Source organism: Lissotriton vulgaris, chromosome 3_1 (genome assembly GCF_964263255.1).
Source record: "Lissotriton vulgaris chromosome 3_1, aLisVul1.2, whole genome shotgun sequence".
NCBI lineage: Eukaryota > Metazoa > Chordata > Amphibia > Caudata > Salamandridae > Lissotriton > Lissotriton vulgaris.
In genome coordinates, this window is record NC_141689.1 from 1,552,196,467 (window position 1) to 1,552,212,153 (window position 15,687).

The following is a 15,687-nucleotide window of genomic DNA, read 5'->3' on the forward strand; positions in this document are numbered from 1 at the left end:
TCTGTTTCCGGATCAAACAACGCTAGGAAAATTGAGATACAACCTACGTTCTCATTCAAAAGACTAATAAAGCAGGAAACTGCCTATTTTACATATTTAAATTTTGATACATTGCCTTCAGCCAGGAAGTTTACTAATACTTTGTATTTTCTCTATGTATGTTATATTGTTTTAATTACCTTGCCGTCTGGGTAGCCGTAGGGTCGTGGCTTTGTGCCTACTTGAATCTGCGGGGGCCAGACACAAGGTCGGTCTTTCTGTTAGTTCTGGGAACTCCCAGGGCTGATAGAGGCATTTTCAACTACGTACATACCATCAGTGGTCGCGAGCGGTTGTAGAAGATGGAGCTTCCTGAGCTGCACCGAGAGAATGTAATTTATGTTCGCAGAAATAGACTTTACAAGATTCTTCATAACAGATGTTTTCCGATGCAATGTGCAATGACGTTTTTGATTTTTTAATAACGTTGGTGGATGGAATCGTCTTTGGTGTGCATTTAATTTTTACACCGATAACAACTACAGTACCTCCCCTTGATCTTGTTTCTTCTACTGTTGCTTCTTATCATTCTTTTCACCCGTTCCCTGAACATGAGCAAGCTCGACGCTCAGAATTCATAAATAACACTTTTGTACAACTCTTGCATCAACACCAACTGGTAGTTAACACGACAGATTGTTGGGTATGTGGATTGATACCACACACTATGGATAAAGGCATTCCCTATCTGGTCTTGCCTTTTAGCTATAATGGATCATTTCAGGCCTTTCAGACTATATTTGTCTATGCCCTTGGGACCTATCCCCCGCGTCCACCACGTTCCGCTAAATATAACTCCGCTAATAAAGCTCTAGTCAAGGGAATCATTGACATGATTAAAGACGTCAATAACACCCCATCTTATCCTAGGGATGAACTACGAGTATATCTGAGTTGGAATTCCACAGAGTTTCGCATTAGTTTGGGTGAAAGCAAGCGTAAGAGCTCCACTCCAGTTTGGGTCGTGCCTCACCGAGGTCAAGTCTGTTTGCAAGGTAATGGGAGAAATCCAAGAGCTCGGCTAGGGAGGAGTGACTGTGTTGAGACTTATGTGTATCCGTCTAACTCTTCCCCTGCCTTTCTCACTGCTAAGGGTACCTACTTCATCTGTCAGGATAGAGCATATACATGGCTGCCTGCTGACTTTTCAGGTTCATGCTATATTGCTCGACTATTGCCTCCAACATACACTGCTTCCCCAGATTATCACAAGACCAGAGTAGCAAGAGGTGTTTTCAGCAAAGAAGATACCGCTGGTCAGGAAGCCGGAGACTTTTTCAAAGGTTTCCTTCCGTTCTGGGGGCCTATGGCCAATAGTAGAAATCTATGTCAGCTAACACGGGTAGTTGAATCTACTATTACAGAAACTGCTGGTGCCCTTAGTAACTTAACAGCTGAGCTCCAGGCGGATCGTCTCATGACGTTGCAGAATCGTATGGTTCTTGACGTAATACTTGCAGATCGAGGTGGGGTTTTCAGAATGATCCAATCGAGCTGCTGTGTTTTTATCCCCAATAATGCTCCGACAGTCTATGAAGCGATCTCTAAGCTACACAAGATTTCCGACTCTATTCACGTAGACAAGGGAAACTGGTCCTTAATGGAGTGGCTTTGGACTCTACTATCAGCGTGGGGATGGAAGGTTCTGATGGTCGTTGGTATTATCCTAGTATTCCTGTTCTCGTGCTGCCTTATTATCCAATGTGGTCCTGCTTTGTGTAGTCTCTGTGCTGCAACCTGTTTTAGAAAACCACCTGTGTTTGGAGACAAGGTACGAGAAAGGATGATGATGCAACAACATATCACTGATCTAATGAACATCGAGATAGACTCTGACCTAGACTGAGTAATTGCCTATGTAAGGGCAAAAGGAGGGTCTGAGGTTCCGTGACGATTTGAACCCGTGTTTTCAACATTGTCGTAAACTCATAATTTTGGTATCAGTGAACCGCAAATGATCCATTTAGCATATCCTGGTGTTTTCGCTATGCTACGAGCAAGAGCACTCCTGTTATAAACACATTTCTGATTCACCCATGGCATCCATCTTAGGATATGGCAGTAAGCATGAGCGGATTTTGCGGATTGGCAATCCGCGAATTTTGCGGATTTGCGGATTCGCAATCCGCAAAATCCGCGAATTCCCGCGAATTTGCGGATTTTTTTTTTTTGTGTTCGCCCGTGTTTCTGCCAGTTCGCGAGGGTTTTTACAATTTCGCAATTTGCGAACTTACCTGTCGGGTCGCAAGTTTTGCGAACTTGTTGTTTCTACGTGTCCAGCCTGTTTGGGACACTCTTCTTCATCACTGCCACTCTCTGTCACCACTGCCACTCTCTGACTACTCATGCCACCCTCTGGCCCACCCATGCCACCCTCTGTTTCATCACCACACCCTCTGGTTGTCCAGTGTACATTATTTTCGGCAAAGCAAAGCACACCTTCCCTGCCTCAAGTGACCTGAATTAATTTGGGGCTGATTAATGTGTCACAGAATATTTTTTTAGCTGGCACCTGCTTCCTTAGTGCGCCCTGATTAGTGATCTTTTGCACTTGCTAAGTGCTTTCATTGTTGCAAAATTAGTTACAACACCTGCCCTGCCCCAACTGACAATAATGAATTAGGGGCTGATTAATGGATTTTAACTTCCAGCCTGGCTCCTGCTTGTCTCCCTTAGCTGTAATTCAGGACCTTTGTGGCATATGTGTAACTATTCTGAGGTTCATAGCAGGGTCACATAATAGTTTCAACTGGCAACTGAACTCTGGAGGGGCCCCTCAGGAAGCACTACAGGAAATGGCTACTAATGATGTGCCTGAACTTTTGAACCTGGTAAGTAGTTACTTTCAGTTTTGCTAAGATCGTATTTCTGCAATTTTGCACTTATTCGCGGGGCGCGAACTCACGCGAACAGTGCGAGCAAAATCCGCTGCTCGCGGATTTGCGGATTTTGCGGGAAATTCGCAAATCTCGCGGATTGCGGATTTCCCGAAAATCCGCAAAATCCGCGAGCGTAACGGATTTTCCGCCCATGCTTATATGGCAGCAATTTTGTATTCTTGCCCTCACATAGTCAATGAACACGCAATGACCTCTGATCAACCCATTTCACTTAAGGACACGTAAGCCTTAGCCGGCGATTCACCTTGCTAGTGACACGTGCACCTTAGGACAGAAACGCTGTGGCCGCATGACTCGGCAGAAGCTGCCTCCCCAGCCTGGGGCCAGTCCTGCTATACTGGTTCTCGTGTTCGTTGGCCTGATCATGATTAGGCGGCCGAAGCCGGTAGCCTTGCCCATTTACGACCCACAAACATCTCTTATCCTGCTTTTCTATCTTCTGCACCTGGCTCTGCTCCTTTCCTTCTGGGCCTTTATTAGGGGGAGGTAACGAAATTTACGATGAGGCGGTCCGGCTCTTGAATGAAAAGTTGACATGGGATTATGATGGAACAGTGGGAACCCCTCGTTCGTAATGTTTTGACATCAGATATTGTTGACGATTCTTGTGTAACGCCAAATATTTATTGTTTAGGACATAAAGGTTTAGAAATGTACTAACATGTGAAGAATGTTGCCCCAAGCTGAAAATTTAGTATTTAAGGAGCAACCCACTTTGTACAAATCGAACAGGCTCCTAGATTCTGCCCGTGTGTAGTATCTGTGACTTCTGTGTCCCTGCAGTAATAAACCTTTGGTCTTTGACGCCACCATCGAGAAGCCTGTGTTTCTGTTTATTTGTGCACTGAGACAGGTAGAACTCCGGGGTCTTCGGGTGTTGTCCCTGACACCTCTGGACGGTACCAAAAAGTCCAGAACTCCAGGTGCTGTGTTTCTAATCTTTAATACTGCTGTTTTTTTCCACCCGTGACTGTTTCAATTTATTCTCTTGTCCTGAGTGCAATTGGTACTGTTAAAAACTGTGTTTTTTGCTTCTGACTGTTTGTATGGAACTCTTGGTTTCTGTGAATTCAGTACTGTTTTACACTGATGGTTTTTCTGCCCGTGATTTGTCCTAGTTTCCCCTGTACTGTGTTGAGGTTTGCAGAAGCAACTCAACAGCCGTTTCACACCTTTTGGGTTTTTAAAAGTTAAATAGGCAAAATGCACCCTCAGAGACCAAGCAGAGTGTATTTATGAGAGTGCTGAACCTGTTTTAAGGTTTATAACTGTGTTTGGAAAGTGTATGTATCCCTCATTATTAGCTACAAAAAGGGATTTTCTGACTTCTGCAAAAAGCAGTGTTTAAGTGGCTTAAATTTAGGCCTACCTGCAGGATGAACCAGGACCAGCAAAGTGTAGAATGATCCAGTCTGTATCCAAAGAGAATCTGTTCTTCAGGAGCAGCTGGCCATCAGCCTGGGCCTTTCCTGATTGGCCCTCTAGGGCCAAGCAAACCTGAGCCCACCCCCACCTGGAAAATCCCTTAAGGTGTGTGCAAGGCACTCCAAGACAGACACCTCCATCTAGTAGCCTCAGCCTCTCTGTGTCGTACAGAGCACGGAGAAAAACTAACAGAGTAGATGGTAAGTAGACAGGCTTGTACTGTGCTTTTCATATTTAAAACTTCTGTTTCTTTCTAATCGTGACTGTTTGAGTTTAATCTCTTGTCCTGTGTGCAGTGGGTACTGTTAAAAACAGCATTTTTTGCTTGTGACTGTTTGAATTGAACTCTTGGTTTCTGTGAATTTGTTACTGTTTTACACCGTTGGTTTCTCTATCCGTAACGGTTTAAAAATCTGTCTTAGTATCCCCTGTATTGTGCTGAGGTGTGCAGGGGCAACTCCCCCCCAGCCCCACACCTTTTGGGTTTTTAAAAGTTAAAAAGGAAAACTGCACCCTCAGAGACTAAGCAGAGTGTGTTTATGAAACTGCTGAATCTACTTTAACGTTTATACATGTGTTTGGGAAGTGTATGTCGCCTCGTTTTTGGTTAGAAAAAAGATTTGTTGAAGTGCGCAAAAAGCAGTGTCTAAGTGGCTTAGATTTAGGCCTGCTTTCAGGGTGAACCAGGACCAGCAAAGTTTTGAATGAGCCTGCCTGTATCCAAGGAGAGTCCGTTCTTCAGGAGCAGCTTACTGCCCCTGGCCACTGGCCTGGGCCTTTACTGATTGGCCCTCTAGGTCCCAAGCAACCCTAAGCTCACCCACCACATTCAATATCCCTTAATGTCTGAAGGGCACATCCATCTTGTAGCCTCAGCCTCTCTGTGTCCTACAGAGCCCAGTGAACAAACAAGAGAGAAGGTGTTATTTTTCATCAGGCTGTTAATCTGACTATTAGTTTGTTCAGAGGCAGTTATTTTGATTGTTATTTTGTTCAGAAAATATACTGTTGAAGCTTTATATTTGAATTATTGTATCATCTGACAAATTGTTGATTACAAAGTATACGCTTTAAAATAAAAAGAAAAGAACTATAATAAAATATTGACAAAGGTGTTGATTCGGTGGCATTTAAGTTCATACAATATTGTTAATATTTGTCAATTGAAATCAAGCTTAAGAGATATTTTTACATACTTCCTCCAATATTTAGTTTTTTAGTTTGTAGTTGGGGGTCAGACGGTGTACCCCGGGGAGGTTGGGTATGCAAACAGGATAAAGGTTTTTTTTTGCAGATAACTATTGTGGAAACCCCCCCTTAGTCGCACGTTGGTAGACCCTACACCGTCATAGTGTGTCGGGGTATTTTTCATCTTTAAACCTGCTGGGTTTGTTTAACCCGTGACTGTGTGGATTTTAATCTCTTGTCCTGTGTGCAACTGCTACTGTTAAAAACTGACTGTGTTTTTTGCTCATGACTGTTTGAATGGAACTCTAGGTTTCTGTCAAATTGGTATTGCTTTAAACTGCTGTTTTTTCTACCCCTGACTATTTGAAAATCTGTCCCAGTTTCTCTAATACTGTACTTAAGCATGCACAGTCAGCTCCCTAGTCCCTCACCCTTTTGAGTTTCTAAACTTAAAAAAGCAAACTGCACCCTCAGATACTACGAAGAGTGTGTTTAAGAGACTGCTCAGTCTGCTTTAAGGTTTGAAACTGTGTTTGTAAAGAGTATGTACCCCTTGTTTTTGGCTTGAAAAAGGATTTGTTGAAGTGTGCAAAAAGTAGCCTTTAAGTGGCTTAAATTTCAACCTACCTGCAGGGTGAACCAGAACCATAAAACGTGTGGATTGAACCTGTCTGTATCCCAGGAGATTCTGTTCTTCAGGAGCAGCTCACTGCCCCCTTGCCATCAACCTGTGTTTGAGGTCACATGCTCCTTATATAAGTTTGCCTTTGGACATTACACCTGTGCTCTGATTGGTTGCTGTGTACGCTGTTTCTATTGGTCTAGGGTTAGGTTTCTAATTGACTGATAGGTCCTGGGTTCTCATTGGAGTAGTGATTACATTAGACTTAGGGCTAGACTTCTGACTGGGGGCAGGTCTAGGGTTTTGATTTGTTCCTGGGGCTAGGGTTTCTATTAGGCTTCGGTCTTAGGGTTTGGTCTAGTGATCATTGTTTGAACACTCTATCATTATCATTACCTATTAGCCTAGAAAAGTCTTACCCCATGAGTATTCTAGGGCATCAAACTTTAACTTTGGACAGACTAAATGGGTTTTCCCTTAAGTGGACCAAAATAGATCCAGTTGAAATTACCTCTAAAGTAGTAAAGAAGGCGATGCCGTCAATCAATAATTGTTTAAATCCGGCCACCTCTAATGAAGAAATCTTGGCTATCTTTTCATTTATAACAAGAACAGTGGAAGAAGTTCTCCGCCCAAATCGACATCTAGAAAGGAAACTACTAAAGGGTGGTTTAACAAAGCGTGCACAAAAGCACATTCCAATTTGAAAATAGCCCTCTACAAACCGGAAAGGGATAAAGAGGAAGTTGTGGGGCTCAGAAGGGATTATAATAACGCTATAAAGCTCCGCAAAGTAGAATAAAAAGACGAACAATGGGAACGACTTCATGCAAGCTGTACATTGAAGGATAGCACTAATTTTTGGAAAGTTGTTAAGTCTCCTTTCCTCTGAGGTGAGAAGGATCATTCAAAAATTGTCATAGCAGTTGACGAATCCACGTGGGTTCAACATTATACACTGATATTTAGCCTGCAATCGCAGGGATACCCTACTCAAACAGTAAATGAGAGCTTGGGTCATAATTGTACACAAACCATGTATCCCATCACTCTTGCATTCACACATTTGGAAGTGGAAAATGCCTTATTAGCTAGCAAGGTGGGGAAAGCACCTGGCCCTGATGGGGTTCCAGTTGACCTTTTTAAATATAACATGGAACAATGGTCTCCTATATTGACCAAAGTCCTTGAAGCCTCATGTGCTGTTGGACTTGTTCATTCATGGTCAACATCTATTCTTGTGCCCATTTGTAAGAAGGGAGATCGCCATTGTCCATCGTGTTATTGTCCTTTCTCCCTCTAAGATTCTCTTGGTAAGGTAGCCAGACGCATAATTCTGGAAGGCCTTCAGAATTGGGCGGATGATTTTAACATAGTATCTGACCTCCAGTATTGGTTTAAAGCAGGATTAGGTACAGTAGAGCAAGCCCTCAATGTGTCTCTCCTGGTGGGCAAATATGTTAGCTCAAAGGGTGGCCATTTACATATGGCTCATGTTGATTTATCAGCAGCCTTTGACTGCGTTAGCCATTCCAAAATATGGTCAATCCTTTTAGAAATGGGAGTGGAATTACCTCTTGTTACTTTTCTACGAGATCTTTATCCCGGTGCTACGGCAAGAGTAAGGTACGATTTGATGGGGGAACTCACGGCGCCATTCAGCGTAGAGAGGGGGGTAAGGCAGGGCTGTGTCCTGGCTCCTTTCCTTTTCACCCTTTAAACCAACGGTTTGGAACTAGCTATGCTAGAAGGAGCCAGGACCTGCCCTATATTGGAACACGCCCTATACCGGCCCTTCTCTACGCCGATGATGCTGTGATCGTAGCTAGGACTCACTATTCACAAATGAGGGGAGAGGGTCATCAACTAACACTCCACCACCCCAAAACCCCCCAAAGCTATGTATACACACACAAAAGGGGTGGGGAGAACAAAATACCTGTGTAACAACATAACGCAGGCAAAACAAATCTGTTTTGAAAACTGCTCTCACTCACACACCTAAGTGTGGGACATGCTTCATCATCGGGTCTGCTTACAAAATGCCCCGGCATAGCCACGCTCAGGGCGGAGCATAAGGGAGGGGGAAAAAAATAAGAAAAGTTTTTTAAAAGACAGGACGCAACACAAATATAACAAATATAACAAACACAGTGATAGAACAGTGAATATCACCCTGTGACTGGGAATTGTGATAGACCAAGGTGCAGTGTTGAAAAGTGATTTAAAACTTGCTTGTGGACACCAACAGAACCTTTACTTATAGGCGCCACAGCCAGGATTAAAAGAGATAAGAATGGGTCGTGTTAAGAGAGAAATTATGATCTCAAAACACCCCTCCTGATACTGCTTGTGCCAAGCAGAATCAGGAGTTTTCTACGATTTCTTCTTGCAGTCCCACAGAGTGCTTCAAATTATTCATGCCAGTTGGAACTGGGATTGGTGTATCTTTCTGATATTGTTAAAACCCAACCAATTCTCTTGTGGCATCGTGTTTGGTCGTCTACAAAAACTGAACTATGTCGAAGCCTTTTTCGTGACTGCTTCGGGCTTCAAAATGGGTACAAGATCGGTTGGCTCTAACATCGCCTGCTGCTCGCATCTCACACAGCTGAATCGAATTGCTGCCGGATCTGGTATCGTTCACTCTGCAAGCTATAACTTTTCTATCGTTTTGGTGTTTAACATCGCAGCTTTAATTAAATGTAATTTGCGAAAATCAAAGTCTCAGAATCTAGCGCTTTGAGACGCAGCGCCGCACTCTCTGCTCTGCACAGCGCATCATTTCTCAGGCTCATATTTACACGCTGGTAACATTGACTGCACACTCTGTGCTATTGCACATTTGCTGCCCCTGTTTAAATTTACCTCTGACCTCCATTTTGTTGTTGTGGTTTCCCTTGGCCCGCCTCTCCTCCCCGATACCGCCTCCCAGCTGCCCCTCCCACCCACAAATAGAGGGCTCACCTTCTCCCCAGCCTAGCTGTGACCGTCCGGACCTGCTCCAGAACGGTCGCTCGCCCACGCTCCCTGACCCCATAATCTCATCGTGCCTAACATCGCCTGCCGCTCGCATCGCACACAGCTGAATCGAATTGCTGCCGGATCTGGTATCGTTCACTCTGCCAGCTGTAACTTTTCTATCGGTTTGGTATTTAACATTGCAGCTTTAATTAAATGTAATTTGCAAAAATCAAAGTCTCAGAATCTAGCGCTTTGAGACGCAGCGCCGCACTCTCTGCTCTGCACAGCGCATCATTTCTCAGGCTCATATTTACACGCTGGTAACATTGACTGCACACTCGGTGCTATTGCACATTTGCTGCCCCTGTTTAAATTTACCTCTGACCTCCATTTTGTTGTTGTGGTTTCCCTTGGCCCGCCTCTCCTCCCCCGTACCGCCTCCCAGCTGCCCCTCCCACCCACGAATAGAGGGCTCACCTTCTCCACAGCCTAGCTGTGACCGTCCGGACCTGCTCCAGAACGGCCGCTCCCCCACGCTCCCTGACCCCATATTCTCATCGTGCCTAACATCGCCTGCTGCTCGCATCGCACACAGCTGAATCGAATTGCTGCCGGATCTGGTATCGTTCATTCTGCCAGCTGTAACTTTTCTACCGTTTTGGTGTTTAACATCGCAGCTTTAATTAAATGTAATTTGCGAAAATCAAAGTCTCAGAATCTAGTGCTTTGAGACGCAGCGCAGCACTCTCTGCTCTGCACAGCGCATCATTTCTCAGGCTCATATTTACACGCTGGTAACATTGACTGCACACTCGGTGCTATTGCACATTTGCTGCCCCTGTTTAAATTTACCTCTGACCTCCATTTTGTTGTTGTGGTTTCCCTTGGCCCGCCTCTTCTCCCCGATACCGCCTCCCAGCAGCCCCTCCCATGCTCCGCCCCCCTCCACTATCCATTTAAGGCAGATGTCCCAACGCGCAGCGTCCACGCGCTACGGCCGCGCCGAAGGTGCGCCAAAGGTAAGCCCGTCTACGCCCGTCCGCGCCTGGACCGCGCCCAGCGCCAGACCCCCTGGTCCCCGCACCACCCACCCCTCCCGTAATACATACAACGCCTCCACCCTCCTAGCACTAACCCCCGGCCGACTCCCCAACTGCGCTAAAGCCGCACCTGGACACACCCATGGACCCTTCACATGCAACTCCTGCAAGTATGACGGCACCAAGACCAACTCCACATCCACAAACACCAAACAGAGATCCGACACTAACCACCTAAAATGCATCCTGCTCAACACCCGCTCGGTCCACAGACACGCCATCGACCTATGGAATCTACTAGACACCATTTCTCCGGACGTCGCCTTCCTAACAGAAACCTGGATGAACGCCTCTTCAGCTCCGGACATCACCATAGCCATCCCGGAAGGCTACAAGATCATCCAAAAGGACCGCACTAACCAAACAGGAGGAGGCATTGCCATCGTCCATAGGAACTCCATCCGCATCTCAACCAGCTCTGACGACAACCTCGCTAGCGCTGAACACCTTCACTTCCAGATCCACACCGACCCCAAGACCACACTCAGAGGCACACTCCTCTACAGGCCACCAGGACCCCGTGCACAATTCAGTGAAGACATCACTGACTTCATCACCCCACACGCCCTCCCTCCGAGGACTACATTCTACTGGGAGACCTCAATTTTCACCTGGAAAAGAGCAACAACAGCAAAACCATCACCCTTCTGGACAATCTCGCCAACCTCGGACTCAAACAACTAGTTAACACCCCCACCCACAACGCAGGACACACACTCGACCCTATCTTCACCTCCAGCAAACACATCTCCTTCAGTCACACTTCAGTTCTCCATTGGACGGACCACATCTGCGTTCACTTTGTCTACAAAAAGACCACAACCCACAACCATCCTCAACCTACTCCGCAAAGAAACTGGAACAAAATCACCATCAACCAGATCTCCTCATCGCTTCTTCAAAACCCCCCTGCCCACTCATTGAACGCCAACCAAGCAGCCATTAACCTCACTCAATGGCTAACCAACAGCGCCGACAACCTAGCACCTTTGAATAAACGTCAAATCAAACTAGGCAGCAAAAACGCCCCCTGGTTCAACGATGATCTAAAGAAATCCAAGAAACTCTGTCGCTCCCTTGAGAAAGCCTGGAAAAAAGACCCAAACACCAGCACCAGGGACGCCTTCAAAAACGCCACCCGCATACACCACCAACTGATCCGAACTGCCAAGAAAGCTGCATTCAAAGACCGACTAGACAACAACGCCCACAACAGCAAGGAACTATTCAACATCGCCAAAGAGTTTACCAACCCCACTGCCAACTCCAACGACATCACTCCCTCTCAAACCCTTTGCGACTCCCTAGCTTCGTTCTTCCACGACAAAATCGCAGACATCCACAACAGCTTCGACAACCAACCCGGAGACCAACCCACCCAACCTTCTACCGTACCTTCACCCCCTTGAACATCCTTAATGACTGGAACCCAATCTCCACTGAGGACACCATCCGCCTGATGAACTCCATCCACTCAGGATCCCCCACAGACCCATGTCCTCACCACATCCTCAACTAAGCAGACTCCATCATAGCACCCTATCTCCAAGACGTCATCAATTGCTCCTTCAAATCCGCCACCTTCCCGGAAAGCTGGAAACACGCCGAACTCAGCGCCCTCCTGAAAAAACCCACAGCTGATCCCACCGAACTCAAAAACTACCGCCCCATTTCGCTCCTACCATTCCCGGCCAAAGTCATCGAGAATGCAGTCAACAACCAGCTCGCCGCCTTCCTCGAAGCCAACAAATCCCTTGACTCATCACAGTCCGGCTTCCGAGCCAAACACAGCACTGAGACCGCCCTCATCGCAGCAACAGATGACATTCGAACACTACTGGACAATGGAGACACAGTCGCCCTCATCCTCCTTGACCTCTCCGCAGCCTTCGACACAGTCTGCCACAGCACCCTTTTACAACGCCTCAACAACATCGGAATCCAAGGAAAAGCACTGGACTGGATCACCTCGTTCCTCACCGGAAGAACTCAGAGAGTCCGCCTCCCACCGTTCAAGTCCGAGGCCACCAAAGTCATCTGCGGCGTGCCACAAGGCTCTTCACTCAGCCCCACACTCTTCAACGTATACATGAGCCCCCTCGCGGCCATCGCACGCCAACACAACCTCAACATCATCTCCTACGCTGATGACACTCAGCTGATCCTCTCCCTCACCAAAGACCCAAACACCACTAAAACCAACCTACATGAAGGAATGAAAGAAGTAGCCGAGTGGATGAAGCACAGCCGTCTTAAACTGAACTCAGACAAAACAGAAGTCCTCATCTTAGGTACTTCCCCTTCCGCCTGGGACGATTCTTGGTGGCCAGCTGACCTAGGAAAAGCACCCATTCCAACGGACCACGCACGGAACCTGGGCGTCATCCTGGACTCCTCTCTCTTGATGACCAGACAAGTCAACGCAGTTTCATCATCTTGCTTCAACATCCTCCGCATGCTCAAAAAAACATTTCGCTGGATCTCCACCGAAACTAGAAAAACGGTCACCCACGCACTGGTTACAAGCCGCCTGGACTACGGAAACACCCTATACGCCGGTACCACCGCTAAACTTCAGAGAAAACTCCAACGCATCCAAAACGCATCAGCCAGACTCATACTAGACATCCCGCGTAAAGACCACATTTCCGGTCACCTAAAAGACCTCCACTGGCTCCCTGTCAATAAGAGGATAACGTTCCGCCTCCTCACTCATGCACACAAAGCACTCTACGAACTTGGACCAGAATGCCTCAACACGCATTATCCTTCTACTCCCCCTCCCGCCAGCTACGTTCCTCCAACCATGCCCTCGCTGCGGTTCCACGCATCAACAAATCCACCATGGGGGGAAGATCCTTCTGCTACCTAGCGGCTAAAACATGGAACTCCCTTCCCATTCACCTCCGCCTCACTCAAAACCACCCAGCCTTCAGAAAGCAGCTTAAAACCTGGATTTTCGACAAATAATTCCCCACCCTTCCTCAAGCGCCTTGAGACCCTCTGGGTATGTAGTGCGCTATATAAATTATTTGACTTGACTTGGAAAAATACTATCACTCCCCTTCAACGATTTCAGAGTTATCGAGAAAGGAGTTGAAAAAGTTATGTTTGTCACATTTGGACCAATTACGATTAACCATTGAGGTTGGCAAATGTTCAGTTCAGCATTTGCTAAGCATTCAGATCACTTTGGATATGCAACCTTATTTAACATAAAATTGAGTGGTTATGAAACATTTTTATTGACTCGTTTTAGGTTCAATATCTTTTATCGCATGGTGACTTTTCCCCAAATAAATGATTGGTCTACGATCCTATTGCCTTGCCCCTGCGACGATGTTTCTTCTCAAACTCCGATTCATACAGCCTTATTTTGTAAATTTGATAAAGAACCCAGGAAATATTGGTTATTACCAATTTTAAGAACGCTGGGTCTTCATAGATTTCGCCCCAATTTTCATGTCCTGCAATTCTTGAAAGCAAAATTAAGGGTGGGCTGAAAATTCGTTCTGCTCGCGGAAATTGCGGATTTTCCGCGATTTCGCGATCCGCGAATCTCACGAAATCGCGGAAAATACGCGAATCCGAGAACGGGAAGAATTTTCAGCCAAGCACTTACAGGGTTACAGCAGCAGGTGCAAAAGTTGAAGCTAATTTCTTTGTAACCTTTTACAAAAGGGTTACAAAGAAATTATCTTCAACTTGGGCACCTGCTTCTGTAATCCTGTAAGTGCTTCCTGGCGCCTTGTTGCCTACTTGCAACTATTCTATGACCCTTGAAGCAGGGTCAGAGAATAGTTACAAGTAGCCAATGAGGCACCTGTCACAAAAATTAAACCTAACAGGAAGCACTTACAGATATAAAACAAGTGATTTGCCCAGAATCACACGATGTTGAACTATGAGCCGAGGCAGACGGCCCTGGGTTCTGAAATCGGCTGCGCTGGGCCTCATCTACTGCCGCAGAGTGAAACTTCTGATTTTTTAAATTCCACAAATCCAGAGTCTGTGAACCAGATATATCAGATGTGAAACTATCAAAGCAAAATGCTGATTTTGCTCGTAAACCAACCATTTTGTGCACTAATGTTTGTGAAGGGCGCTCCTTGGCCTGGACAGAGTGGAGACATAAGAAATGTATTTCACGTGCAGAATTACTGCAGCCAGCTCTGAGAACATATCCGCGTCTGTGAGACAAATTGTTCCAATAATACTGTAGAGATTTAACCTCTCCCCTCCCCCTCCCTGGACTGAGACATGGCTGTGAGCACGGGTGGAGGTGGTACTGGTGTAAAAACACTTGGGCACACCAGTAGATTCTATAGCTCTAATATTTGGAAGGTTGCTTCAGTGAGGTGCAGTGACCAAGCTGCAGATTATAAATCTAGGCAGGGCCCAATTAGGCGTTCATGATTCCAAGGTCAGCAGGTGCAGGACCCTTTAGCTGGGTAACAGTAACGCATGATATTTACAGCGCTTCGAACTGGGGTGTGAGACGCTATATAAAGCCAGCTGTTAATGCGTGAAACAGGCATTGTATCCAATAAGCTGTTAGAATCCCAGAGCGGGTCCACTGCGCCTCGAAGCCCGAAAGAGCGGATCCGCCCAGACAGTGGGCGCTCTGAGGTACCAGCCTCTGGCACTCACAGATGCGAGCCCGCAGCCCGCCTGTCTTTTAAAGTCAATAAAATATGGGTCGGTCTGCGAACTGCTCGACTTTTCAGATATGGTGTGGGACGTTTTAAAAAGGCCAGTTTGGTATTTTCTGCCGGTGCGAATTCGACAACAGCGCCCGTCCGTGGGGGCGCAGCGCTGCTTCCAGGGGCAGGGCGAGTCAGGGGAGTGTGGGACGGACTGTGCAAGCCACACACGGGGGCACTGGGTGCCCTCAGAGACAGGGATCTCCTTCTGATGAGCACCCGCCGCTGCTCAGTCAGACCCAACATGAACTCACCTTTCATCCTTTGGCCAATGATTAAATGAGTGCCGCTAAAAATAATGTATACTTAAGGGCGATGGGTCAATGCATTGTGCCATGCCCCTGCCTCGAATCCCTCATGTTATCTCCAAGAAGCGCGTACATGCGCTGAAGTTCTGCAGTGTGCGCTATGAAGGGCGGTATCCATTTATATAGAACACTGTGTTAGGGAGTTGTACCAGGTTGAAGATGAAACGACGCCTGTGAGTTCAAGAAACTTTTTCTGGATAGAATCGCCTGAGTGTCGAAGTTTGAGGTGTTTTACTGGGGTGCTGGCAGGATGGGAGAGGGGTGCAAGGAACACCCCCACTTCACTAACAGTGGGGTGGAGGTGCGCTCTAAACTATGTGTGCGGCCCCCTTTTATCGCAAGAATAATGCTCTGTTCACTCGCTCGTGGGTCCACAAATTAATGTGTTCTTAACAAAATATGTTCCATGTTACCCTGACAATAATGGTAAAGCAGTAA